Consider the following 27,182-nt stretch of genomic DNA (forward strand, 5'->3'; position numbering starts at 1 on the left):
TTTCAGCTTACATGTACTAAGTCATCAGAAAGCACGGGATCTTGCAGCAGCAGTGCTCCTCTGAGAAGTGGTCATGTTGCTATGAAAACCAGCAAGAGGAAAGTGGAGGTTTCCTTAGTGTTGCTGGCCCAGTTCAGCTTCAATTCTGCTTTGGTGAGACCAAGCTCACGGTAAAATCCAGACATGTAACTTCCTCTGGCTCATTTCAGAGCCACGCAGGTTGCTTTATCATTGCAATCCACTGCTGAGCGACTCACTGATGGCCTGAGCTGTTCATCACATTTAGATGGTCTAAGTCATGAATTAGCAATTTGTTTCTCAGGGCTTCTTGCGTTACTGAAACAGCCGAGTATTTATCACCTCAAATGGGATCATTCTTAACTCCATAATGTGGAGAGGGAGTCATCCTTCACGTGAGGTAATCAGATTTGGTGGAGAAAAATAATTGCCATTCCTAACACTGCCTATCGGACACTTTAACAGTGAGGTCTGGTACGGGGTTTCTTGATCAGATGATATTTGATTGAGACCTGAAGGATAAAATGAGAGTCATTCTACCATTTGGAAGAACAATGTGTAAGCAGAGGAAACAAAAGAACACAGTCATTTTAAACCTGACAGTGCGTGGGGATTGCACAGACTCTAGCCCAGGTTTGTCTCTTCCACTTAGTTTCAAGCCTTTTCTGGAAGAAAACACTGAAGCAAATAAGAAAGGCCCCAGACTCTCATGGCCTCTGCCTCAGGCCTTTTGCACTTGAGGAAGCCTTAGCCTTGGGGATCCAGATAATTGAGTAGCTCTTTCCTTGTCTGCATGTCTGAGCTCAGATGTCACCTTGGAAGATACCCTCAGGAGCCCTCTTGTCCCCCTAACTTTGTTTCCTCTGTCTCTGATGTACATTAGCATCCATTAAAAGTATCTTTTGGCACTAGAAAGTAAACAACATGAAAGCAAAGCTACTATTTTATTCTGTCTGGAATCCATGGTCTTGGACTCTCCCGTAGGCATAATAAATGATTTCTGGACCAATTAGTTAGGCGCTATACACCAACAAGGACAGTAAGAGCAAAAGAATCAAAAAGCCATCTAAATTCCAACAGAAAAGACAGCATTTCCGAGAGGCGACTCCATGGTGTCATTTGTCCCAAACCTCAGAAGCTTGAACTCTCTCAGAGTTCAAGAAACAAATCTATGTGGGTATCTTTGCCAAAACACAACTCTATCTCACGCAAAGTGTAGCAATTTTTTCCCTTCTTGCAGTAACCCAAACATGACAACAAGTGCCGAACAAGCAGAAATCCCCAGGGAGAGAAGGAGGGCAGAGGCCTCCCGCACACCCAAGTGGGAATGACACATTTCACTTCCAAACTGACTAACAGGATCTCCTGTGGCCCTTCCTGCCAGCAGAAACTGTTAGCTCTCCATCACCAATCCGCTGCATTAAAATATCTCTGCTGAAGGCTGGCTTCGGATGTACTGTAGCAGGGGGAATCTGGGTTCCTCTGTATAGCTGGTAATTCATGAGGTAACAGAACTGGTTAAGAATAAAAGGGGAGTGTGGCTAAGGACTTTTATATGTTGTCACAGAGGACACCTACGCGTGCCTGCCCCCTTGACTACAATGATGTTTATAAGGAATTTTGTGGCTGCCCTGTTCCATGTCTAACACTAGATCATACTGGCACATACTGAATCATGCCTGCTGCTCCCATGTAACCTGATAACTGTTTACAAGCCTTTCCAACTTATGCATGTCATATTGGAATTTTCATCCTGAGGGTTCTTGCTCCAAAGAGCCTAGCAGAATAAGTATTCACTTGGTAAACACCTTTTTATCCAGCACCAGAAATCCAAAGACGGGATAGCTCTCTCCACAAGATTCCTTTTGCCATCTTACCTACTAAATGCCTTGTGCAATAACAGCAACCCATGACTTCAGGTCTCAACATGCTGTTTCAAGAATTTAACTTCTCATCCATTCTCTCATTCACATCCCTAGATGTTCATGCAGCAGCCAATTATCAAATACCTTCCCTGGATGCAAGGGCTTTTCAGTGTACATAGTTCTGGTGTGTTGGAAGACATTGAAAAAGACATACCCAATGCTGATGAACGTCTGTGTAAAGCACATGCCACCCTAACTTTTATGTCTCCTTGTGCACATTAACTACCAAGATGCCTCACTTTTCCATTTATATTTTTATCCACCCTTCAGCTCACTTATGAAATGAAAACTACACACTGCTCTGAAAATGTTTGTACACACACAATATATATGTATATATTTATTATATATATAAAACCACTCTCAGCCTCCCAACCTAATCTTATCTTCCAAACTGTCTCCTTCCTGCAGGCTCTACATACACAGGAGTCTAAAAGTACACCATTTTTGCCAGCATACCATTTAAAGGAGGCTCCTCAGCACACAGAGGAATTCACAAGAATGCTAATTATTACCTGTGGAGAGAAACTATAACATTTTGATTCATTTGTGTTTTCAGCTGAATGTGGTATTTATCAACGTCTTTTATGTTTAATTCTAGATAATAGAGCATGGCGAACTGGAGTCCTCAATTACGCGCATGGAATACGCGTACCATATATCGTTTTCTCGACAAGGTTCAGACTTGCGAGCAATCCCTGCTCTGGATTCTAATGGCTGGGGAGGGTCTCTGGCAGAGACTTGTAGGAGCCACATGACCTTCAAGGTACCTTTGAGCAGGTGAAAAGGAGGAAGGTGTCTGCAGTCCTGGAGCAAGATGGATACCAGGGGCGATGAGGTCTTATCTGGTAGCCTCTCTATCTGCACATCTTGTACTCTGAGCATCATCATAGTGACTCACAGACAATGCACACACACACACACACACACACACACACACACACACACCACTTGAGTGTTTTTATAATTGAAATACATGCAGAATGACACCAAGAAGAACCAAAAATGGACTGGAGAACAGCAGGCAGATGCCTCCCGCTTCTTTTTAGGAAAGAATGAGTGGAAGGAATGAAAAACTAAACGACTTACAGAACAAGAAGTAGCAGAGCATCATTACTGGAAACACGTTTTACTTTGGGCAGACAAAAAAGCTACTTTTACACCATGATGAGATGGATAAGGCTATGAGAAGAATACAGCTTCCTGGGGTTATGCAGTTACACTACGGCCTCCTAATCACAGGAGAAACAAAAACCTACACTCACCTAGAAAGCCTCACATTGAAATTAATAGAAGTTCTGTTCAAAATCACTAGAAACCAAAACAATCAGCTGTCTTACAACACGTGAGTGGGTAGGCAAAGTGCCATAATCTCCATACAGTGGAATATTATGGAGCAAACCAAAGGATCAAATAGAATTAGTAACGGTACGCTGTGGAGTTTAAAACTGGAAGGGGGCTGATCTCAGAAAACTGTGAATATATGAGACAGTAGGTTGAGCCTATCTAAAAGGTATATCAAAACATGGTGTGCGCCACATATATAACAACAACATCAACAACAATAATATAATCCACGTCAGTTCGTAAATTATAAAACTAGAAATTAACTATTACAAAGGAATGAACTATTGATACACACACCTGCTTAAACACACCCCAACAGCACCGTGCCAGGTGAGAGAAGGTCATTTTAAAAGGTTACACATTGCATGATTCCATTCTATGACAGTCTCAAAAGGACACGCTAGAGTCACAGATCAGTGCCTGCCGGGGGCTGGAACTGGGTTTTGGGACACGATTGTAAAAGAGGAAGATGGAGGAGTTTTTTGTGTGGGAAAAGCTGTTCTAGGCTCCTGTGGAATTAAACTGCAGAACTGTAGCCAGCAAAGCTGATTTCATTGTATGTGAATCTAATGTAATTCATCTTTAGTTTGGAAAGCACTGATGATCAAAACCAGGGCCATGTGCAGGCGAGGTAAGTGCTCTCCCACCAAGGCCCTTCCTATATGCTAACTAAAACTATATTAAGGCAATAAAAACCAGTTTTAAGAATAGGACAGAATCATTTGAGTCTATAGGGAAGTTTTGCTTTAGATAGGAGAACCGTGTCAAACAGACACGTTTTAGGCACTTCTTGAAAAACAAGGGATTAAAATCATCCTAGAACTAAAAAAATCTGGTCAATAAATTATCACCTCTTAAAGAAAAAATAAAAAGAGCACTGAGGAAAAGAAAATGGGAACCAACATCTGCGTAAGTTTTTCTGGCATATTGCTAATCATTTTTGTATGTGAATTCATTTGAATATTGTTTGCCGGAGCTCGAGCTTCCACAGCAAGCTGTTAGAGAGCTGTACCGTGCGCGACGGGGGAATGGCAGTGCCACACCATCCCGTTGGCTCCTCTGCTGACACTCCATGCCGTCCATAACCTTGCTGAAACAGAACTACAGCATTCATCATGTAAGATTATTAGTGGATGGGAAACGAATTGCACAGCTTTACAAGCTGCTCCACTTCCTAACCGCACTAGGCAGTTTTTCAAGGGACAGAAATTGGTGACCAGGAAAAGAAACTTATGTTTGTTTTAGGCGATCTCTAACAGAAGAAGTGGTGAACTCTTGGGGTAGGGGAGAAAAGTAAAAAAAAAAATATTAAGGAGGACGAAAGTTCTAGAATTATTTAGAAAGAAACCGAAGGATGCTGGGAGTTTGGTGACATGGCAGGAAAGGGGAGGGCCGAGAGATGAAGGGAGTGATCCTGCCCTGCTGAACGCCATGGCTCAACACTGCCTGCTGTGGGTTTAGGAATGTTGAGGAGATGGCTGGCTAGTCATTTCTACATCTAAAATGACCTGGGTGTTTCTAGGTTCTGGGCTTTGAATGCCAGCAACTAGCAAATGATTTCTTGTTTTTGAAGTTTCAGAACCTACAGAAATATTTTCTCGACTGCCATCTACCCAGGTTGGCAGAGTGACTGTTTCCACTATACAGTCTCCTGGAGCAGTGTATGACTGCTATTTTCCTACCCATCACCCATACTCCTTACTGTTCATGCCATTTTGCATGGGGGACTGTGCCCACTTCAGGGTTGGTTACAAAACTGACGGCCAATAACTGCCTTTTGGATCATGGTTTCCAATAGCAACAGCTTAACCTGGGGAAACAGGTGTGGCATAATTAGCATAGCTGTCTCTGCGACTGCCGCACCTGTGACCCACATCAGTCCAGTCCATCAGAGCCCAGGGGGCCTCATAAATGATGGGGCTGGGAATTCACAGAAAGGAGAGAGACAGACAGAAAAATAACACTGCCTGCCTCACCACGGGGGGCCTTGGCTCATGAGAACCTGTCCCAGGAAAGGGACCAGGGTAAACTCCAAGAATTCTAGCAAGGACACGGTGCCGAAGCCAGGGTATTCTGCTGAAAGGATGCCAGGCTTGAGGCTCTCCCGGCTTGGCTTGTATGTGACTATTTTCCTCTTCCCTTTCTGGGAACCACTCTTTCCCCAGCTAAGTCCTTGTCCCTTGGGTATTTAGGATGTCCTGACCTTTCCCACAAACACTCCTAAGGACAACACAACTAAAACACCATCCGTTGCTCTCTTCCCCCACAGTCTTTCTTTGCTTCAGATCTCATAGTCAATAAAAGCCACCCTCTGCCTACCTGGGCAATCCGAGGGTGGTGTTTCCTGCACACCGGCTTGCTGTCGGGGAATTACGCTAAGCCTCCTCTGTTGCGGGAGTTGGTGCTGGCTGTCCGTGGTGCATAAATACCAGGCCCTGGAAAGCCTCAGTTTCCCCGTTCAGTGGAGACCATGTCCCGCACCAAGAAAGCCTTGCAGGAGGACGGGAAGGCTGGAGCAATGCTGCTAGCTGAGAGGCAGACAGGCAGGTGCTATCTTTGCCTTCCCTCCCAGGAATCGCACTGCCAGTCTGGTTAATACCCAGAGGCTCGCGACATGTCTCATTGCTCCAGCCAAACTCCCTTGTCCCAGTTTCTTCCTCTGAAGCAGCCCTTTCTCTGTGTTACATCAGTGACCGGACTTGTCAGCCATGCTTGTTTTCCAGGGGGAACAACCCTTTCCAGGTCCTTGCTTTTAAAGGTGACAACAAATGTGGCATCTCTGCTCTCCCAGTAGGTTACGTTTTGGTCATGAAATGAGGCATGATTTCAACCTGAAGAGTTTCAAAGAAAATTTCAGGATAGAAAAATGGAACTCGTCCAGGCATGGGGTGGGGGTGGTTCTGAGTTAAGAGTCAGTTGTTCTATTCCATATAGCTCTTAGAGTTTAAGAACAAATCAATTGCTGGGCGGTGGTGGCACACACTTGGGAGGCATAGGAAGGCAGATCTCGGTGAGTTCGAGACCAGTCTGGTCTATAAGAGCTAGTTCCAGGACAGCCTCCAAAGCCACAGAGAAACCCTGTCTTGAAACCCCCCAACCCCCCAAAAGAACAAAGAACAAAGCAGTTAACGTTATAGAGTATTGGGAATACAAAACATTTGAGGTAGGTAGTGGGATCTGATGTAATACGATGTGAGCAGGACTGAGTCTTCTCAGAGTCAGCTTTTCTCAGCCTAAACAAAATGAATAGTCCAGAGGTAAAGTGTGCATTCTGTGGAAGTCAGTAATTCTGGCTTCCTCTGTCTTCTGTAACTGCTTTCCTAATTCCCGGTCAACTGTAACCTCCTACGAGGTGCGATCCCAGATGCTTCCACCAAGCTCATACCTTCCTGAATCTCCTTTTACATTTATTTCTGCACATATTCATTAATATGAACAATTATAATAAATAATAGTTGACTCCTTCTAAGCACTATCTATCTGTCAGATTCTGTGAAGAAATTTCCGTGGATAATCACATTTATCGGCCCAAAGATCCCATAGGACGTGGGAGGTCCCCATTATGCAGATGGAAAACTCTGAGGTTTTGGGAGGTTAAATAACTGATCTCAAGTCCTGACTGGGGTTGCCCTGTGGCTCTTGTCCCAGGTCATGCCTATGCTTCTTTGTCTCGCACCATTTATAACTGACATGCTCCAAACCAGTGAACCTTCCATATTATCAAAACTGCCTGCCTGCAAGTGTTTGATATTTCTGTTGAACCACACCACGTAGATATGTTAATTCAAAACTGGAAGCTGAATTTGGCTGCAGTTTTAGAGAGGGCATAATGAGCATAATTCACATTTAATTGATGACTGACAACTGATTAAGAGCAAAAGTGTAGCTCCGAGTCCCCCTTTGATGCCTTTTGTGCCCTTCCTTGAGGTCAGGCTGCCAGTCTTGGGGCTGCTTCTGGGCTTAATTTCTTGTGCTGTCACATACCCCTCTCCCTCCTCCCTTTTTTTGCAATCGTCTCTTAAATTCTTGTTGAAAGGGGTATTAGATCTGCCTACCATCACATCAAATGAATACCAAACAGAACTCCAGACAAAGACCTAACAAAGCCCGGAAAAAAGCTTCATAAACTCCATTTGGAGAAATTAAGAGGGAATTAAAAATTTTTTTTCTCCATTTAGGGTTACAGCCAGGATACCAAAATTGTCAAAGGTTTACCTAAAACATCCTCTGTGCTCTCTTACCAGGGGACAGAAGAGTAGAGGATCGTGTGGAGGCTGGACAATGGTCACCAGCTGGCGGTGCATCCAAGGCTGCCAATAGGGTCCTTTTTTAAAGGGTTTTCTGGTGAAATACTGGCTTCACTGGACTACGGTAAAACATGCGACACTTAACTCAACTTTGGAGCTGGCAGAGTATGGTATGGAACCATATTCTGACCCTGGGGTAAAAAGATTTCATACAGTTTGGAAGGACTATAAAACAGGACCACAGAGGCTCACAAAGGCATGAAAATCTCTACTATCTGGACCTTTACAGAACCCTATTTTCTCACCTTTGGCCTGGTGGATCCTGGTAGGCTTTCTGGAGACAGAAGTGCACAGATGTCTTATAAATTGGATATCTGCTGAATCTTCCATATATGCCTGTGTTTTTAACATGTACAGGCATATTTGTTTGGACAAACGAATGATGAAATAAACAGACATAATTGGTAAGTTTGGTAAGTGTTGATGCCAGACTACAGTTCTGGCTCATTCCACTAGACTGATACTTGAAGTAAAAGTATGCTTTCCCTAAACCAGACACACCCATTCTAGCTCATTGGAGAAACAGCCAGTGGGTGGACTCAATAACACAAGGCAACAGCGAGACTTCCTTCTTGGGATATAATGACCACATGTCCCATAAAGCTGTAATCAATCAAATAAAGGATTGCGGCAAGAGGCACAGGGCTCTGCATGTGATAAATTAAAACCCCTGGAGGTGAAGGCACTGTCCATCCCTGCTGGTACCCATGGTAAGCCTGGCCTTGCAACCACACATGTCCGCAGCTCAATACGTTGGTGTTAAATAGGCAAACATACCTTTTTCTTCTCAGGTGTTTTATATCTTGCCGACTATTTGGGCTCTATTGAAACAGAAATGTCACACTGCTATCTTTAGAACACTCAGAGTTTGGGCTAAGAACACTGGGAGATGATGCCCTGCACACGACAGTGAGGGGGTGCAGATTTCATTTCTTCAGAAGCAAGAGTAACCCCAGTTCCAAGACAGGCATTAATCTTCCAAAAGGAAAGAGGTGTGTGTGGGGGTACAGGATCTCTGATGCAGTGTTCATCCAAACCAAAGTCAAATAATCTGGCTATTTCTGAAGCAATTAGCCGTCTATGTTATTTCCCAACACTTGTGAGTGGAATCACTTTGAAAACCAGTACTCTTGACATGTTTCTCTAAAAAAAATCACTTTTAAAGGCAAGAAGCTCATTTTCTGCCCTAGGAACATAAGAGGCACCACCTGCTTGCTCCAAGAGTTGCTTCATGTTATTATTTAAATGGGTTTGTAGGATTGGGGACTTTCCCTTCTGGTATCATTCACACACTTTGGCAATAAGGAATCCCACACATACCTCTGACACTTCTCTGGCCATCATGTGGCCCGATTTGCAGGCATTTTGAGCCCCACCAGGAGGAAACTTTCACCTTCCCTTAGGGATTAGACTTTACATCCCAGATATCATCTTAATTATTAGAACAGCATTCTCTACCAAGTCCAGGCTCTGACATCATAATAAAGTAAAGTAGCCCTACTTCAGATGAAAAAGAGCTGATTCAGGGAGATACTGTATATATCTCTTTGCATAGCAGGAATCGGGTCTCGATTTATTTTCCTAGAGATGTTCCATGGATAACAATTACATTTTCATCAAAGGCAAGCAATTTAAAAGTTCCTCTTGCTGTTGACAAGCTCCATAGCAGAGGTTTTCAAATGATATAAAATGGCAATGCTTTTCAAGGGGACAAAGGTGCTGTTTTATTCCCATAGCATATACAGTAAAGCCTCAGTGAGAATGGCATTGCACTGGTTTGGCATCTGTTGCTTTTTGAAGATTTAAAGGTGGGCAAGCATGTCTGCTAAAGTTGATACTGACCCTTGCTAGCAGTATGCAATGGCACAGTATGCACCTACCTGCCAGTGTTTAAAATTACGTGTTATCTCCCAGGACAAAACCAGTACCTCGTTTTTTAGTCATTTAAAATGTCATCAATGATTTCCTAGTTTGGTTTAATTAATAGCACCTGGGAAGGGAGTCATGTTTTCTTTTTTAAATATCTTGTCTAGCAGCTGTCTTTCCCCTTTCGTTCACTGGCTAGGCATCAACTATTTTTCAAAAGGAAAAAAAAAGCAAACCTCAGATGGGCCTGGGAAGAAAGGCTAAATGGTTAAAACTCCTGCCTCACTAGCCAGAGGAGTTCAGATTCTCAGAACCTATGTAAATGATAGGTGGGTATAGCGACTCAGCTCTGAAAGGTGGAGACAGAACAAACCTGGTTTAAAGAGACTATGGACGTCTGAGCTCTAGGTTGATCCGGGGACCATGCTTCAAACAATAAGGCAGAAGAGAAATTTTGTACACTGAACCTGGGCTCCATACACATGTGCACTCTGAAAATCCACACATGCACGTGAACCCACACACTTGTGAACACAACCCTCCCACACATACACATGACAAGAAGAAAAAGAAAAGAGAAAAAGAAAGCCTAGTTAACTCCAATAAAATGACAAGTTAACTGTGAAGAGAGAGTAAAAGTCTCAGTTTCTGGAGTGATCCCAGGTCTTTACTGAGCTCCCAAAGTCCTTTTCCTTTGATGCTTCACCATTCTTTACACCGTGTCTCCAATTTACTTGTTCCTGCAGCAAAGGCAGAACTTTTGCGTCTAAGCATCCATAAGCACCTCTCCCATAAAAGTTAACTGTGAAGAAATCTGTGTTCGTGGGGATGTCTTGCTCATGCCAGCCCTGCCATTTCCGTTACCTCTGAAAAGCCCCCTCTAGCTGAGATGAGCCAAATCCAATTGATCTTTGCACGTCTCTGGTCTTCTCTGGAAGAAAGTAAAAATTGCTATTTCCCCAGAGCACAGTAAAGAGATCTGAGCATGCCTCTTCTTTAAGCAATAACCATTAATATGTGTTCTGCTTGTACCAGACATCTGTAATGCTTTGGGCTGTATTTTCTGGCGAGATAACAGCGTCGTCTTGAGAATTGGTGCATGAAGAGGACAGAAGGCAGAGAGACAGAGCTGAACTGCTCACTTGTGCTCCTATCTGAGGGACAACACTCTTATCTTGCATGAAAATGTAGCCCTGAGCCATAAAGAAAGGTTTCATAAATCTTCCCTTACCAATTTTGTCACTCTTTTCTTGCTTGTGGCCTATGGCTGACCTTGATTAGAACCCATTCTCCCATGCAAGGATTCAAAGGGATTGGAAATGAGATCACTGGAGAACATCCCTTAAAACCCCTTTCAGCTCAGACTGTAGCTTCCTTGACACACCATCCTAGGGGCAATCTTTTTTGAAGACCAGCCAGAAGTAACACTTGATAGATTCTGTAGACATTTATTGAACATCTATCTTGTGCCTGTGCCTGGGCTCATTGCTAAGACAAAGGTACAATCTCTCTATCTTCAGGGAGTTTTTAGTCTCATAGGAGAGACAGATAATTTCAACAGAACTTGAGAAGGGGGAAGGGGAGTAGGCATGGTGTTCTGGAAGTCACTTCTCAAGATGATAACATTTTGAAAACTCCTATGATTTTTGCATGGATTCAAAATTTTCAACACTCCAGTAATTTCATTGGCAGCCAAGGCAAGCTCTAACACCTTCTAAGAGGCATTTTCAAATGCTTGAGAAACTCTAAGAACTATCTTGCCCTTCTTCACATCCTCTTCCAACAAATATTTTGGTGTCTCGTTTGCCAGGAAATGACACAGGCAGATTGCCCCATCTTCAACAGTCACCCTGTGATTCAGTGTGCTGCTCTTCCCACTGGATGTGATGTGGGAACGTGAACACTCTACTATCTGCCTCAGCACCTTTTTCCCACAGATCTGTCATGGATCACATTAGGAATGGCCCTCGGGGACTACAGGAAACAAACACCTTCGAATCGGCTGAAACTTCATGTTTATCCAATTAGTTTAATTACCACCCAGTGTTCTATCAAAACCTCAGAATCAGGAGAGCCTGGGACACAGAACTGTTTGGTTTTGAAGTTGTAGTGAGGATGTGATAGGAGATACAGGAGTTTGCAGGGTCCTAGAGAGGGTGAGGAAATGGTCCTAGAAGATGAGGAATGATGGGCTATCTTCCCAGAATTGTCCAGAGAGTCTTCCTTTACTTTCTGTCCCCAGGGTATGAGGATGACCTATGATTGATTTCTTTTTCTGCTAAACGGAAAAGAACACATCCAGCCACCTGCTGGGCATCACTGGCACACGGGGATAATGTTGGCGATATCCTTTCCCCCAAAACAGTACGCATTTGGCTATTCTAAGCTACACCTTTACAGCCACTGGCATTTATAATTCAGAATGACAGCTTCACTATAGCAGGTGTTTGGCTAAGGCAGAATCCAGCAGGCTAGATGTGTTTCAGAGTGGTGTGGGCAGGAGCCCAGGAGACAGGCCAACAGTGGTGATCAGGACTGTATCCTGCAGCCATAGGCAAGCCATGGCAGGAAGTCTGCTTTTATATTAACTGACACTAACTTCACTATGGCTAGCATAGTGTTTGTTCTTGTTTCTGACCAAACCAGGGCAGACTTCCTAAGAATTTAAATAAAGGGGAAAAAAACCACTCACACAGGTCCTGATATTGCTTGCTTTCTATGAACACAACCAATCCAATGTGCATCCCGTTCTCCCTCTGCATGGAAGCTATTTTCAAGCCATATGGATCGGTATAAAAATAAGGATTGATTTATGCACTTAGGGCCACCAAGGGAGTGACATAAACCCAGTTGGTGTCTTTGCATCCAGGAGACTGCATTAGTATCACTGCATTACCTGGGAGACATGCAAAATCACAAGTGGCAACACCTCCCCCACCCAGCAACAGAGCTGCTCCAAGAAGGTGCTTTTCACTCCACCAAGTCTGGGAATAATGCAATTCAAGAAAAGGCTGCTTGTACTGCACAACAACCATGGAATTACAACTCACAGGATAGTGGGCAGGGACAGAGAGATGTTTGGTCTCAGAGTTGAGGGACTCACCCTATTGAAGGGATGGATGCTTAATCATGAGCCCACAAGGTATCTGTGGAGAATCTTAAAAAATTAAAGCACATTGAAAAACATGTAAAAATCCTTTTTGTCTCTCTCTCCTACAATGCATGCCATGCATATGTGTATATATGTGTATGTACACACACACACACACACACACACACACACACACACACAGTGGGAAACATAAAATAAAACTGAAGCAGGGTGTTAATAGCAACTTTGATATTGCTTCAACTTTATTAAAATTGATGAGCTAATTATTGTGGTGGTGGTTTTGAGACAGGGTCTCGTGTAGCTTTGGTGGCCAGGGGATGCTTGAGTCCAGGGATAACCTTCTGGGCCTCCGGTCCCACATCTGGGACAGCTGTAACTACAGGCCCATGTAGGCAGGTTAGGAGGTGCTAGAGAATCAAACACCAAGCCTTTAGTGTAGGAGATGAATGCTTTATCCACTGAGCAAAATCCGTAGTTAAAATTTATGGGATAATTGCAGTTTCACACATAACCATAAGAAATAAGGCACAAAACTCCCAAATATCCTTTTGTCCAGTTCCCCCAAAGATACTGCCTTGTATGCAGTATCTATACAATACCACATTTGAGATGCTAACATTGACATATGCAAGATAGAGAATATTTCCATCACCAAGAAAGAACTTTATGTTGTTTTCATAACCATATTCGCATCACTCCTTCCTTCTTAAAACTTCAAGTGAAATTTACACATCCAAATCATGTATATGTAATTTGAAAAGTTTGTGTTAAGTATAAGCACCCACATTATTATCAGCTTTTTCAAGACATGAGACACTTTCATCCTTCCAGAAAGTTCTCTTGTAACTCCTTCCAGGCACTATTCTCTATCCTCCACAGAAGCCATACTTATGATACAGATTCATAAATTAGTCACATATTTTAAACTAGTATAAATGTAAGGAAGAACAAGAACTTCTTCGTGCCTGAATTCTTTAGATTTTTTTTGAGAATGGTTTTCATTGTTGAGGTCCTAGCAGCTCATCCCCACCCATGGCTGCATAGTAGGAGAGGGTTTCATTTGTGGGTAGGCATGCGCTTTGTCTCCAGTTTGGACTATTGAGAGTCAAAGACTTCATTAGTATTCAGGTATGCCTACTTGGACATTTATTTTTATTTCTTTTGGGTCAATACTTGGGGCTGGATTGCTGCAAGTGTCTTTAATTGTATGAAGAGATGCCAAGTCAGAAAAAAGCAATGTTCGGCCTCTTCTTAGAGTGTCGCGTGGTATTCTTCCCCTTGCTCTGTGAGGCACTGCCTCACTGTGGCACCACCGTTCAATTTTAAACACTGGCTATTTTTGTTGTTAAAGACATCCTATCTAAGCATACTCTTCTCTATATAAAGACATGGTAAGAAAGGTCTTTGGAGACACATTTTGAAATCTAACCTGGATTAGACTCGGAGCGAGATCTTAGTTGAAAGTCCTAGGTCTTGCATCTAGCAGCAACATTAGACAATGGCAGTCTCAAGCTCTCCAGGGCTGCTGATGCAGCTGGTCCCCTGATTTTGCTTTGATGAATAGTGTTGGGGAATTTACTTGCCTGTGTCTCTGATGCTTCCACTCCCATGGAGTCCTGTTGGGACTGGTTATTACTTTTGTCACCCTGAGTTGAAAGAAGTGATAACCTATGTCACAAACTCTAACTAAGTGACCATCTTTAAGCTATTGCCAGGAGAAAGAAAACTTGGCTGACAGGTCAGACCCAGCCAGTTGGACATACTTGCCGACTCTGCATGCTCCTGTCGAGAAAAACAATGTTTGGCCCATCAATGGGCATCCTATCGACTTGTCTGTGTGGTTCCTGGCAACTGCCCATGGACAGAAATGGATCAGAGCTGGTCCCCACGACGCTGACACAGGAAGCAGCAAGAGCGCCTCACTCATTATCTATGTTCAGCTAAGTAAGCCCAAGAGCTAGGGACTGCACCTGATTTTAAACACCTGTAAAGAATATGTATGAAGACAAATGTGCAACTACTGTTTTGATGTGGGGGAGATAACACAGCCTGATTTCTGAGCTAAGATGAAGCATCCTTTCCTCCATATGGTACATATAGGAGATAAGATAACAGAAACCAGGAGACCTGGAACGAGACGCTCTTTGTGAACACTCACAACTGACCACACATAAAGGCAAGGTTGTGTTCACAGTCATAAGCACAATAAGAATGCATTAAGATTCACTTGCAGGTATATTTTTCCTGGCATATCTGCCTTACAGTCACACCGTGCCTCTTTGTATAAATACACAGATACCTTTAGAAAGTTTGGAGAGAGAGAGAGAGAGAGACAGAGAGAGACAGACAGACAGACAGAGAGAGAGAGAGAGAGAGAGAGAGAGAGAGAGAGAGAGAGAGAGAGAGAGAGAGAGAGAGAGAGAGAGAGAGAACATTGTTAGGGAAGCAATCCAGGAAGATGAAAAATGCTGGGCTTCTTGCCTGAGTTAACTCTAAGTTAACTGCTCTGGCAGGGAACAGTGTGGGCAGCGTATTCTCCACATCTGGACTTGACTTCCTCATCAGTAAAACAAGTTAGAATACTTATTTCACAGGGATGCTGCATGGCAGAAATGAACTACCAGTGGCAGTCAGTTATGACACAGCCCAAATACGACCAGAGTCTGTCAACAAACCCTACAGACATAATTCTAGTCTGTAGTCACCCAACCTGTTTCTCAGACTGTATAGGTAATTGCAACAGGACCACTGGGGAGCAGTGCATTGGAAATGTCATATATCCAACAATAGGATCTAACTAAAGGGTTTGTATCTGCTAGCAGCTCTAATGTTTCTTTTTCTTAATTTCTTCCCCTCCCCCAGAGATAAGGTAGGAATTCGAATCTGATCTAGGAAGGGGTATAGGTAAGGAAAATTGGAAAATGACCAGCAAATTTTCCAAGTCATTTTCAGGTGAGAGGAGAGAGAGTTTTATTCATGGAAAGCAGAGAGAGTGGCCCAACTGGAATGGTGGTCACAGGATGGTAAGGAGTACCGCAGGACAAAAGATTGTCCCGAGCAGTGACAAAGCATGGCTGGTAAGAAGTTTAGGGTGGCTGGCAGTGGTGAGTAGACACTGAGGAAGAGAGAGGAGATCAGAGCAGATGTGAAGGCTGTTCCCAAGCTTGGCACCTTCTTGAGGGCAGGGTGCATTTGATTTGGCCTTGTGCTTTAGGGCCCAGCAGAGCCAGGTGAATGTGGTTGGGTGGGCTTGAGAAAACAGTGTCTTCTCTAGGGAGACAGAAGGTAACCATATGGTGGCGAGATTGGAGGATGGAGAGGCTAGAGCTATCCAGGATGAATTATGAATGGGCTTAAAGAGCTGGGTACTTGGTCAAGAGCTGTTAAAGATGCCTTACATCAGAGACCAGAGGTCAATGGGTCATGGAGTAAAAGGACTGGAAGACAACTATAGTTTCAGCTTTGGGAATCTCAAAGGAAGGCATAGGGCAGAAGAATCCAAAAGACAATTTTTCTGGACACCCCTTCCTTCTTCCTTGGGAATGCTCCTTCTTCATGGCGTATTAAGTTATCAGTGTTGTAAGATTATCCTTCAATATGGGTGATCCTTTTTATAGGATACAAGGGATTTTACTGACATGATGAAGATGAGAAACAGACGTGGGTGTTCACCTCTGGCTATGCCACCTATATGCTTTGAGATACAAGGAGAGTTCTTCAAGGTTCCCAGTCTTCATTTCTTCACTTTAAAAGTAAGAATAAACATGCTTTTCCTACAGAGCTGTCTAGACAGCTTGGTGCAATCCTCATAAAAAGTGCTCAGTTAAATTAGCCACTATTTTGTTCATCATCATCATCATCATCATAATTATCATTATTTTCATATCTCCCATTTAGCGAGTGCCATTTGACACAGGAAGATCTTCCCTTCTTCTGTTAGGATTCCTGTCTATCATGGTGTGATTTGTTACCCCATCAACCTAGGGGATTTAAGATTTGGCTGATTCCTGAATCTTCTTCAGGGACTCCTAGTGTGCTGATAACAGACCATACTTTAAGGACCAAGGATCTGGACTACTCAAATAATTATGGAGGAGAAAGATATGCAGATTATAATAAATTTTGGTCTATTGCTGATTATTTATATTGATCAAGAAACTCTCTTCTTTTCTTTAGAAGAGTTTCAATTAACCATGCTATTTACCCAACTAGGTACTTAGTCTCTGTGACTGGAGCCAATTGAATATTAGCATTTCTTTTGAAACTGTACTATACTTGGACCCAAAGAAGACATTAAAAAATAAACTCCTTATTGTTACACAGGGAGTGAAATCTTTGCACATCCAAATGTAATAAATTTATTTTTCAATGTCTGTTCCATAATTTATCACACAATTTCTTCCCCTGCTTACTGTGGCTTATCAGGACAGTACCAGTTGGATAAGATGAAGACACTGCCAGTGATTTTTAATATTAAGGTGAAATCATCCGTTTTCTAGATGGTTGATTTGATAGAAGACCAAAGCTCCAGCCCATACATCTCTAAGTGCTTGAGATTTGTGGTAATTTCATATTTAATCTATAGCTTATCGATGTATCATCAGGGCCCGAGGAATGATTGGGAAGAATGTGGGAGATAGGCGTGGGCGATAGTGGATAATAATTTGATTTCGAAATACATTTACCAACGGAAGATCTTGAAATGGACAAAATATGTCAAGTGTCCATTTGCTTGCTTGTTTTTATTGATAATTTTTACCTAACTTTTATCTCATGCCCTGGGTTTCCTGGGGTAAACATTCATTACTTTATAGTATCATGTTGTGAGTGACAGTAGATACAAAGAGAACTCTTGCTTTCATCTGGAAAACTTATCTACTTAAGTTTTGAATTCAAGTTTCAGGACCTGCCTCAATTATTTATCTCCTTTGATGGGAGATTTGCCAAGGGCTGGGTGTGAACATTCAAGAGTGCATTCAAGGCTGTGACTTTGTTCTGCCTGTTGCTGTCCCATTAGTGCCTATAAAAACACTAAGTCCCAGATCAAACCTTTTCTGAACATTTGCATTTAATGTTTCTTTCTCACCAGTAGGGTCACTTCTGAGTCATGGCATCTTTGCTTCTTGTTTAGTCAGGATATCTATTTTGACTGTTAGCATTCTGAAATACAGGTGCCAGGATGTCATGGGTCTTACATGAAATCTTCCCTTACTACCCACTTTTCAAGGGGAGAAATGTTCCCTTCTTCTCCACTCTCAGGAAGCTATGATCAGTGGACCAGTCGGTGCGGCCTGAACAAAGCTCCTGTTTGACTACCTTGCCTCATCTGAAAGAAAAGTCTCTATTCATTCAATTACCAGTCACCAAAAACTTGCAAGACTTTAGGAAACAAAATCAACTCAGCAAGACAGTGGGTGTGGCTGAGCCTCATTCTAGAAGCCTGAGTCAAACCCACTACACAAACCTATAGGCACTCAAGCATTTTTGGCTATCTATTTTGTCATCAGTTTCTCACCCATTGCTGTCTCTCTGTTTTCTACAAGGGGGATCTTAAGAATTAAATACTTGAAACAGCTTCTTTCCAATCTACATGTGTCCCCTTAAGTTTTAGGTTCTCCCAGGCTCAGAGATCACCTCTCCTTCTTCCCCTCTGGGAAACTAAAGAAACCTGAGCTCCTCTCCCTCATTTGGAATAAAAGCCAAAGAATAATGTGTCCTTAAACTATAATTTGCTTGCATTCAGCAGCTTCCCATCCAGTAGCACAATAGTCCTCTATGTAAATCAGATTTATTTATTCATAGGCACTAGTGTTCCATTACTTTCATCAAAACCAGTCAAGCTGCATCCAGTGGTTTCTGCATTCTTATAAACTAACTGGAAAAGCAATTAACATTCGCTAGCACTTTAGACAGTGGGAGAGGGTGAGGGACCCCTCCACACTCTCCATAACACAACCTCTGTAGGCGGATGGTGGTGCACAATGACTGTGCCTCTGTGTCGAGGGAGATAACAGAAGTGACACAGATTAAAACAAATTGTTGATCCATACCAGGGAGAAGCTGGGGAAACAATAGAAGTAAAAGCATAAATGTCAATTTAGGATGATAAAGGATACAATCTAAATGTAATATGAGAGGCCCCCAGACAAAAGCAAGAAATAGAGATTGCACATTAGTGAGGTATCAAAGTACTGGAGCATTTTAATCCGCGAGCCTGCACACGCCGAGTCATATGTTCCCGGCATATGAAAATACAAGCAACACATTGTTGATTGCTCAGCAAACCCAATTATGAATTAACCCGCCACTGCAGAAATTCTCCAAAATTATGCTCATTTCAAGCTGCTCGGAAGAACATTTTGTTCCTGTGGTAACTTTACTCCCCGTACTGCTTTCATTCCTCAGCTCCTTTCTCTTCCGAGTGCCTAAAGGCTACCCAGAAAAAAAATCCTCCAAACTGCTTTGGTTGTCAGCTCAATGCTTATTGGTCTCTTTGATAGATTTAGAGTAAGGTCAGCCTGCAAGGTCGCTCCCTGAGCTTCCGAAACACGCCACATGGCTTCCTCCACCTTCTCTGGCAGTGTGCTTGATAAGTCAAGATCTGAGAATTCACTCTTAATTGCTCCACCGTCAATTCTACTCCTGACTTTATGGTGACAAAAATCAAACTGCGGGCTCAGCTGTGCCTCTGTCTGATATAATGGCTGCCGCTTGCTAATGTGGCAAGCAGAGCTTACGGGAGGTGTGCAGGTGGGAACACGTCCTGCCGTCCTCTCAGACGAGGGCAGCATCTCGTTCCTGATGGGCTTCAAGTGTCAGGGTGGTTATTAATTACCAGGATGGTCAGCATGATGCAGAGGGTCCTGGGGAGCCAGCCACATTCATAAAGTGCTCTGTGATTGCTCAGCACATATCTCAGAGCCTCTTTCTAAGAACCAGTGGTAATTGCTTTTATTCCCTTACCATAACTGTGAGGCTTTCGTAAAACAGAGAAATATAAATAAACCCATCTTTATCTCCTAGATGGGATGCCAAAAATGCATATAGAAACCAAAGTGTTGAAAGGCAGGCAATGTGTCTTTCCACTAGTGTTTAACCTTCTCTGAGCTCTAAGTTGGCGCTAAATAACTACACTGGAAATAGTAGTCACAAAACCAGTATTAGCAATGGTGCTAATAAAGTAACTGTGGGATGGTTATTAAATGATTTTTCACTTGACAAGGGTTCCCTTAGAGAGTCTTTCATGAGCATGTAGAAATGTAGGCCCTTTCCATGTAACCCACATTGACCTCAAACTCAAGATCCTCCCATCTAAGCCTCCACAATGCTCGGCTCATAGGCATGTGTCACCATGCCTAACCTGGATACTATTAATTCTTAAAGTGAGCTCAGCTTAGTCAATGCACACATCCAGTTGTGCTGCATTAAACACAAGGCCACATGCTAGGCACAGGGAGACAGACCAAAATGAGGTGCTAAGTGGCAATGGTTTCTTTTGTTGCTGGTCACTTCAAATGGGCTATGTCATTTGAATACTTTCAATGGATTTTTGTCATTTACCTTTACTGCAAAAAAAAAACATTTTATGGGAAAGGAACCTAAGACTCAGACAGGTAAGGTGCGATTTCCAAGGCCTCTACCAATGTTTTGTTCCTTACTGAGGTATCAGCTCATGTTATTTTCCCTAGTCCCTTCCTTATCAGAGGTAGGGTCTCGGTAACTTATTATACAAAATCTCTTTCCTAGGGACAACCTAGGAATTTCAATTCTTAAATAAAATGGGTGTTGCAGATCTACAACTCGTGGAAAGAGGAGTGGTCGTCTGGCACTGATGGATGGAGAATTCCCATGAAATCACCCTTTTCCTGTTCCTTGGCATCTGAGAGTTTCCTCTTGGTCGGAAGTAGATTTGCTTACATGTTTGTACTTCCTAGGTAACATAACTGGTAGGCAGGTATCTCGCTTCACCTCAGGTTCCAACCTGTGGTGCAGAAGGGAGAGAAGGGCATCTGGGGAAGGAGGCAAACGAGGCACTCATTCATGCTCCTCCCTCTAGAGAGTCATCATGCTCAGCTGGCACTCATAGCGTCACACATCGGTAGGTCTCTGTCCCCCTTGTCCCCTCTTACTCAGGAGAAGAATTACAAAACTCCGAACATAGCCTTATTTGAGAAACCCACTTACTGTTCCGGGTTTAAAAGACAACACCCAACTAGGAAAGATGGAAAATGCTGGAGTCTTCAGCAGCCGTCGCTGCTCAGTGTCTGGTGAACCCAGACTAGTGGGTTCGCTCACCCCGAGAAGGCGTGGAGCTGCCAAGTGAAGGGCAGTGGGCTACTGAGAATAAGTGAGGCCTCCCACAGACTTTCTTTTCTTTTACCTTCTTTTTTTTCTCCTCTGGTTCGGGGCCTCCCTCCCTCTCAGGAAGAGCAGAGCTCTGCTCAGAGGCATCTCAGCCTTTCAAGGTGAACTCTAGTCCTGGAGACGTGCTCCTCAGCAAAGGCTGGGGAGAAGGGAGGGAGGGGGCCACATCAAAGCTGCCTTTGAAGTGAGTATAATTTTTGGAATGTTGCTAAGAGTGTAACACACAGTTCAGCAGGAAATTGGCTCTGGAAACAGCTTTGTAGTTGCTCCCCAGGACTGCCGATTTCCCTGACCTGGTGGCAGAGGTGCAGAGCCGAACAGTGGGGGAGAGGAAGATTGCTGACTCTCACCGATCTGATTTAAATTTTTCACCAGCCAAGTCTGTTGGCTCGGACTCGCTGAACAAAAACGTAGTACAATCATGTCCAAGACAAATCCTTGGAGAAACAGGCATCTCTCTGCTGAGTCTGAGCTGGTTCCAGGACCAGACAGAAAGGACACTAAGGATGCTTTGCTTCCTGTAGCAGATCCAATAAAACAAGCTATGGAGTAACAAAAATAGGGACCATTGACTGACAGAGATGCAGTATGACACATTGCTGCTGGGTAACAGAAAGTGTAGCAAGTGTTTGATATATATTGTCCACTTTCTAAACCCTAACCACAAACCTGCAAATTTAACAGGTTTAAAGTTAAAACAAACAAACAAACAAACAAACAAACATAAAAACAACCCTGACACCCAATGGCTAATTCATTAAAGTCAGTCCAGCCAAATGGCAACACAAAATCCAAGAGCACATTTCTAAGACTATGAACCCATATCCTTATTTATTTCCAGGTCACTTGCACTCAGGACAAGAGGAGTTAAAGGTAAGGTCTTCTTTGTAACAATTAGTGTCCTTAAGATTTTTTAAAAATGCAATATTTTAGCGAAATGAAACTACATATTTCCAGATTGAAAGAACTGGAGAAGATCATTTTCTTTGTTTGTATACAGTTTTTTTTCTTTTCCCAGGGATGCCATGAAGGTTGAAGGTGTTTTGCTCTTTCAGTCTGTGCCTTTAATTTCTCTTGTTGTTTCTTTTGTAAGGTGGAGGATGCAGAGGGGGGCTTAGATAGATAATTAGTAGATCAATACTGGGGAACAAAGGATTTTGCTGGAAAAGTGAGACCTAACCACACTTCAAATATCAGCAGAATGAGAGTCCAATGCCAGCTGAAGGGAGCTGGTGGCGAGTGGGGGTGGAGAAGAGAAATGCAATTCAATATGGAGTGAACACACTAAGCAGGAGGGGAAAAGACACTTCCAAGAACGGATTCAGACACCTTAAATGAAAGCTCAGTTGAGATGAAATTTGACCATATGTTGTCAAGGATTCAATTTCTTTCTTTTTCTACTGTCTCTCAAACTCCCTTTCTCATTGCTATGGACTAAAACCCTGCTAAACACTATGCCTAGATGTGTTACGCTTCACGTATGATTTGGAGACTTTAGGGCTGAGGCCAAACAGAAGTTTCTCAACTGCCCTTTCTCTCTTTATGTTGTTATCATCTTATTCAAAAAGGAATTGGGGTGGGTTTTAGAGAGGCAGGTATGTGCAATGATGATACAGATGCCCACACCCTGACCCCTAACACCCATGACAGTATGAAGTTACATGACACTATGGAGTTGATTGTGTATTCTCCCTGAACCCCAAAAATAACTCGATTCCCTAACTTCCAGAATATGACCTTAGTTGTAAATAATGTCACTGTGGATATATGGGGTTACGATGAAATCATGCTAAAGCTGGGTGAGTTCCTAATTCACTAGTACTGGTGTCCTTATAAGAGGACAGCCTTGCAAACAGAGTGACACAGGAGGATACTATTTGACTTTGGAGGGAACTCTCCATAGATTGTGGAGAATCTCCATAGATCTGACAAAGTCAGTTACAAGTCAAGAAACCCTGAGAATTACTGACCAACCATCAGAAGTTAGGAAACTGTAGGTTTCAGATACCATGGCCCTGTAGACGAATTGATAAGTCTGTATTGTCACAGGTTATGCTCTTCGTGTTCATTAACTACTATGAAGCTAGATGATTAACATAAGTGGCAGGACAGAATGAAGGGTAAGGATGGGAGACAGTTTGCTAGACTTGGAGAAGAGGTTATTGTGGATGTCTGTGTGGCTCCACTCTAGTTGGAAGGACTCTTACAAGTAGAACAGCAGTGGATGACAGAGATGGTGATGGGACATGTGAAAGACTCAGCCTGACACTAAGCACTTCAGATGACAGAGATCATGAGCCAGTGAAGGCAGGTGACCTCTAGAAACTGGGGGGAAAAGGCAAGTAAATACTCTATTTAAGAACTTCATGTTTGAACACAACTCCACTGCAAGCTTGGATTATATGAAGACATTTTATATTTTTGACTTTGAGATGTGATATGGGATATTTATGTTGTAAACAGCTAACTTGTAGCAAGTGTCTGCAGGAGTCATAGAATACAACCACAAGGACATACCACTGAGAGAGAAGGGTCACCAATTGATCACAAAGTAGAGGTGGGAATGGCAGGCTCTAATCTCTGATATACCTCACTCTCCTTCCCTTCTATGCCTTCAACATGAGGCACACAGACAATTGTTTTTTCTATACACACAACAGCCAGAACAGTCACACCAGCAGTTTGGAGCTAGCATTTATTGCCTGCTCACTAGATGCAAGTACTGTCCTGAGCCCTTAACTCTCATAATCTCTTTAAATCCTGGCAACAGCCCTAAGCATTAGGCTCTGCTTTTATCTCTGTTTTACTGATGAAGAAAGAGAGGCAATACAAATCAAACAACTTGACCCAGGTTACACAACTGGTCAATGGTGGAATGGTGGAGCCTGGTTGCAATGGATAGACATCTGGCTGGGTGGGAATCCCAGACATTCCTGGAGGGGTGAGATGGACAGGTTGAATTTGAATTTGAAGAGGAGGAAGAGCACTTCTCTTATTCCTGCCTATGGAAACCGAGAGAGAGAGAGAGAGAGAGAGAGAGAGAGAGAGAGAGAGAGAGAGAGAACCTAGAAGGTGCTGTCTGCCTCAGTTCGAGACTTCTATTGTCTTCATGGCTACACCACACAGTAATAGTAAATCAATGCTGAAGATATTCAAAACCCTGAAGATAGTCTCAATTCAAAGTTGGCAGTAAGGGAGTTGAGAAATGGGAACATGTGGCATTTCCCCCAATTTCAAGTGTGGTGCCAACATCCTGTCGAGAAAAGGATAAAAAGAGCGTCTGCATAAATAAATATGCTTCGTAACACCACTTAAACTTATTCTCCTTGCCTGATATGAAAATATGATGGCTGACAGTAGGTAAAACTTGCTTTTTCCATTGCTTTACCAAAGTTTGTAAAACCCACTGACCTCTGGCATGAAGCCAACACAGAGAAATCCCATCCAAGAAAGATGGAGTTTTCTCAGTAGAATGTAGCTGGTAACTCCAAGGTATGGGAAAGAGACAGGGGGATGAAGAGGTAAAGTACGTTTTTAGCTAGCCAGCCGGAAAGTCTGGTGAGTGGTTCCATGGCCCACAATACCATGATGGTGCTCCTTATCTTGCTAGGGTCACTGCATAGTTTTCCTGAAATGAACAGATGCTAGGGAATAAGTACGTCCAGGTCTTCACACCCTCACTTCATGGCTGCTTGAACCTTCCTTGCTACTTGGTTGGTCCTCTCACCCCTGAAATACCTTCTTTGTTCTCTGCTTTTGCCCAAGGTATAGGAATGGCCGTTCAAAAGGAAAAAATGATGGACAGAATATGTATGCTGGACTGAAAATGTAGCTCAGTTGGCAGAACACTTTAATATACACAAGGGCCCTGGTTCAAACTTCAGCATTGAATAAACTGGGCTTGGTGGTACACATATCTAATCCCAGTCCTGAAGAAGTGGAGACAGGAGGATCAGTTCAAGGCTATGTAGTTAGTTCAAGACCAGCCAGCATAGGATACAGGAGCCTCTGTCTCAAAACAAAGCATTTCAACCAAATAAATCACCTCAGTTAACAACTCACTCTTGAAAGAATAGTTCATTGCATTTCTATATTCAAACCACAGCATCATAAAACTACTTTCTTCCTTGATATTTTCCCTTGTTTTGCATGCTAATATCTGATTTACTAATTTCTCTAATTTGCCCAATATATGCCTGTGAAATTAATTAACAAATATTTTGCACACCCAGTAAACACTAGGATTTCAGAACATAGAAATAGAGGCTTTTTTTGCAAAGGAAAAGGCAACAGCATAGTTTACCCACATATTTCTTCTTCCTATTCCCTTTATATCAATTGAACCAGACAGCATGTATTTATTGAGTGCCCACTGTGTGCTAACAATGTATTAGTTGCTGGATATCAATAATGAATGAGAGACATTGTCCAAAGCACGGCCTCTAAATCTAAGTGTCCTTCAAGGAACAAATGGATAAAGAAAACCACAGTGCACACTTCACACAATGGAATATGACTTCATTCTCAAATAGAGAGCTGGTCTTTCATGGTTGACAACATGGCTGAAGGATGCCAAGTTTCAGTTAGGACAAATAAATCCAAGATGTTTCATGTGCAACAGATTATTATATTTAACAGCAATTCACTTTATACTTGAGAATTGTTAAGAATTGATTTTAGGTGTTTTTAGCACGACCAATGAGCAAATGAGACAATGTATATATTACTTAGCTTCATTTACTCGTTGAAAAACATCTACACTTACCAAAAAATATGGTATGTGTTCTAAATGAGTAGAACTTCTTTTTAATTTAAATAAATAAACAATATAGCCAGAGGCAAAACTCAGTGATAGAATATATTCTTGTCATATACAAGACTTGGGATTCAACCCCTACCAGAAAAACAAACAACAAAAAAACAAATAAATGAAAATCCTATTTTCAAAAAAGGGGCTTAAAATGAGCCATTCTTGGGGAATAAGCTACCATCTCTAGTTGTACATCCTAGTAGTACACTCGGGAGTGAAGATGTAGCCTGACATATACCAAGCATCATTCTCTGCATGAATGGCTGTTGCGATGGCCTCTGGTGGCCACTCTTCCCACTGTGTCCCAGAAGCAACCAAGACTTCCTCAGCCGTGGACCACATCTCTGACCCAGGGTGAATGCTCGGTATACATTTTTCTTTTACGAATTTCTCACATCATTGCATGCTCCACAGCATACATTGTTCTTCTTGTGAAATAACTGTTCTACAGAAACAATTAAAAGCCATAAGCTGTCACAGTCCTCTCACCTACAACATGGTATGGGTGCCTTACTACAGAGGAAAATAGAAAAATCACTCTTAATTCTCAGAGATTGTTACAGTTGGAAACAAATTCAAATCTTATAATAAGAAGTTTACATTTTGAGCTCTTAATAACAGGTTTTTGATGCACTAACATGATTTTTCCTAGGGTTTGTTTAACCAAAATATATGTGTTCATAAATTGCACAGTCCTGAATTTAGCAGATTCAAAGAGAATCTGAGAGTAATGATGAAGATTTGCTCTTATGACTTTAACTACACCCCCACAGATAATTTTAATGTAACATAGGGTGAATTACTCTTCTGTAAATATAATTTCTTTAAGATTAAAAACATTTCCTTCTAGGGAAGGGCACTATTTAGTATCAGTATTCAGGACAGAAGGCTAAGCATTCAAAGCATTCTGTCCCCCACCAAAAGTAGTTTAATAATGGGGAAATTGGATTGTAAATGTTACATTTCCTTCTTAGATGGGAGGTAGAGGAATGTCTCTGAGCTGAGCTCCAGTTAAGAATCTCAATGATGCCTTATGTGAATGAATGTATCTGTGCTTGTGTGTGCATGCACAGAACCATTTGGATCTTGGTGGTGCAAAGAAATGTAAACACTGTTGGAAGTTTTACTCCTGATGGAATATGCTTTGCATGACCTTACTCTCTGTATTTGTAATGGTAGGGAAGAGAATATATTAAATACACACTTTGAAGAGGCAATTATAACAGGCTTTGGCATTTTCACTACTCCAGGGAATCACATCTATAATTTTATGTGGTTATTGCCCCGAATGGCAAGGGCAGTTCATCTTGATGCCAATTCTGATTGATCGGTAGTGGCTGCTTAGAGGACTGTTGAGAAGTATTGGCAGGCTGCATCTGTTCACAGCAGGAAAGAAGGTGGTGATCGATTAGTAATGCCTGTTTTCGGTTCAT

At 42.5% G+C, this 27,182-nt stretch overlaps 1 protein-coding gene across 8 annotated transcripts in view; it reads right to left on the reverse strand.

Moving 5' to 3' along the window:
• The window catches only part of Tenm2 (teneurin transmembrane protein 2), a 1,211,860-nt gene that overhangs the window by 305,106 nt on the left and 879,572 nt on the right, over positions 1-27,182 (reverse strand). The gene's annotated exons all lie outside the window — the stretch shown is intronic.

This window comes from Mesocricetus auratus, unplaced genomic scaffold, assembly GCF_017639785.1.
Source record: "Mesocricetus auratus isolate SY011 unplaced genomic scaffold, BCM_Maur_2.0 Super-Scaffold_100007, whole genome shotgun sequence".
Lineage (NCBI taxonomy): Eukaryota > Metazoa > Chordata > Mammalia > Rodentia > Cricetidae > Mesocricetus > Mesocricetus auratus.